Here is a 3,022-nt window from a genome sequence, read left to right as displayed (position 1 = left end):
CAGCACAACCCAGTTGTTCGAATTTGTGCAACGTATTTTATGGATGACTGGCTGTGCAAAGACTATTTCAAAAAAAAGAAAAGGGTCAATTCCGACTTTGCTATGACAATCTGGCACTTCTGAATCAGCGACTGGAAGTATGTTTTGTTACTAGTTTAAGTATTTGCTATTGACTGTTCAAATGCGGAGTTTTGCGCAGCGCTAATCATTTGTTTAGACTTAGTGGAGGGAAAGTTCGAATCAGATGAGGAAGGTACTGACAGAGAGCGGCTTTGGTACTGAATCAGAAATCAGAATGGACTGTGGCTTTATACAGTAGATATGAAATATTAGGTACCATTTAACTGCCTCTGTTTGCGGTTTTTGTCATGTCTGTCATTCCCTGTTTAGTTGATAGATGGAGTGAGGAGAATAACAACATAATTTTGACTTGGAAGGTACTGTTGCGAAATTAATATTTTTTTCGTTTACATTAATGTTAGACTTTACGCAGACATACTCATGTGCCGAATTACCGTTTCAGCAAAATGAACGAGGCCTTGAACCAAATCAGCATGTTTGGAAGCGATGCTGGTCGGAAAGCCTTAAACTGCTGCAGAAAATTCAAGGTAACGTATTTTCATGTGTTACTTTTGATTTGATGGCTGTAAGTAAGGTGGTATTAGAAGCTCATAACCATATTCTGTTTACACAGGAATACCAGCAGCTACTGAACGACTCGAACTTGAAATGACAGTTTCATATAATACGTTTTTATTCTCGTTGAATTTCTCCAATACAAGTGAAATAGAGGAAAGTCTCACCAATAGTTTATTAAGAGGTAAATAACATCATGTCTTATTTTTTTAATGATTAATATATGCAGTGGTTGTGTATGTGTTTTATGTTTCCTCTGCCTTTCTGTTTTAGTTTTTTCCTGTAGCTTTAGAGGTTGGTGGATCTCAGGTTTCCTGTTCTGATCCGGTTCAGTTGTGGGAGGCTGTTCTACAGACTTTTGGCTCCTCAGTCTATGTGCCTTATGTCCACAGCTTCTGCTCATCCAGTGGATGCTGTGGCTCATGCAGTGTCATTTAGAGAAAGTTCGTACTCTTCTGATGCAAACTAATCACAAGGTATTAATTTTTACAGTTTAAAAAAAAAAACTAATTTTAAGAATTATTAGGTCCCCCTTGGAAGTTTGCTGAAGCTCCCTAGTGGTCCCTGGCTCTCTGGTTGAGAACCACTGTTTTATACCTCATTTACAAGCATATGCTATTGTGTGTCAAATATAAACATAATTACTGTAAAATACTGACCAGTTTTTATTACTTGTTATGTTTATGTTACATCTGTTTATTTCTGAAAGCACATGGATAATGTAAGCTTTTCTCCAGATTTCTACTAGTGAAAGCAGAATCTCAAACTCAGTATTTTTACAGCATAATGCTGTCTTAGAGGACTTGTATCTGTGAAAATGTCAGGCTCCTATTAGGTCCCCACCAGTCAACCCGAAAGTGAGGGGATTTTTTTTTTTTTAATTGCGCTTTTTTGCCCCCGTTAAATAATAATTAAGATAAATCTCAAACCTGAAATGTTCTTAATGCACACTATACTTACCTAGGTACCCCCCGACTCAATACCTTCCCATTACGGATTGAAAATTTTTATTTGGATTTAAGATTTTAATCTAAGGAACAATAATGTGCAAAGTGTTTATACATGTACATTGAAATGTGCTTTAGAGAACAGTTTTTCCCCCAAAAAGTTAGGACCATCCTGAGATTAGATATTTAGGTTTCCATAAATGTCCATATAACCAAAATGTGTTGTGGGCCATTAAACTCGTGGTTTTGCAATAAATAACTTAACATAACATAACAAAACAGAGGTAATCACTCCAAAAATTAGTACCACAAAATAATGATCTTTAAAATAGCATCATATGACCCCTTTAAGCTAAAGATATCACACCAACTGTATATTTTTTAGCTCATTAATCTCATGTTTTTTATATAGAATACTGAACTTTTCATTTTTTTAAGACATTCCTGGAACCCATTTCAATACATTAAACTGGAACACCATACATACAGTACATGCATATATGTATGCATGCATGTATGTATATATATGTATATACATACAAACACACAAACACACACACAGTGTAGCCTCTGTTGGGGATTTACATTAAAACAACAGCAACAACATATTGTGTGAATTAGGTAATGTTTTACTGATGTGAAATTGTAGCAAAAATGTCAGTGCTCTTAACAACAGTTGATAGTTGACACTGAACATGAATAAATACATAATGAAGTACAACACAAAATAAAAACAAAAAATAGATGTGATGAAGACCAAATTCCAGTGAAATATCTTCACAGTCCTCTATGATGTCTTTAAGTCCATCATTTTGGTGTGATTGAGTGGCAGTTTCTCTTTGCAGATGGTGAGGACGTGGGACGTGATGCGTCTGAAATAAACAATTGAGTTTAGAGTTGTCCATTTGTTTATATAAAAAACAATAATGTCTAATGGCCAAAAGCAAAAATGGACAGAATGTGACAAAAGAGCAACAATATATTGTTGTGACAAGTCCCGGTAAGTCTAACGCAGTACACATAGCAAGGTTTATTTATTTATTTTTATAATAAATAAACAGAATAAAAAGTAGATAGAAAATAAATAGAATAGATATAGCTAGTGTTAAAGGGTCAAGTTGTTATTATCTTTTATAATACTTAAAAGTAGATAGAATAGAAAAATAATAGAGAACGCTAGTGTTAGAGGGTCAAGTTTTTGTTTTTTAATTAATAAAAAGAAAACAAGTAAATAGGATAGAAAGAATAGAGAGTGCTAGTGTCAGAGGGTCAAGTGTAGATGGAAGAGATATGTCTTCACCCATTTCTTGATGAAGGACTCAGCTGCTCGGATTGAGTTGGGCAGGTCATTCCACCAGCAGAACAGTTAAAGGTGCCATAGAATGGAAAACTGTATTTACCTTGGCATAGTTGAATAATAACAGTTCTGTACATGGAAA

The 3,022-nt window shown here is 34.7% G+C and overlaps 1 long non-coding RNA gene across 1 annotated transcript; it reads left to right on the top strand.

Moving 5' to 3' along the window:
• The first annotated feature begins 235 nt into the window (after window positions 1-235).
• On the top strand, window positions 236-775 carry LOC107663768 (uncharacterized). Its single transcript, XR_001631379.1, has 3 exons — window positions 236-437; window positions 524-608; window positions 695-775. It is a non-coding gene; the product is annotated as an uncharacterized LOC107663768 (long non-coding RNA).
• The last annotated feature ends 2,247 nt before the right edge of the window (window positions 776-3,022 follow it).

Source organism: Sinocyclocheilus anshuiensis, unplaced genomic scaffold, assembly GCF_001515605.1.
Source record: "Sinocyclocheilus anshuiensis isolate Anshui unplaced genomic scaffold, SAMN03320099.WGS_v1.1 scaffold123, whole genome shotgun sequence".
Taxonomy (NCBI): Eukaryota; Metazoa; Chordata; class Actinopteri; order Cypriniformes; family Cyprinidae; genus Sinocyclocheilus; species Sinocyclocheilus anshuiensis.
This window is presented reverse-complemented; position numbering and strand designations above follow the sequence as displayed.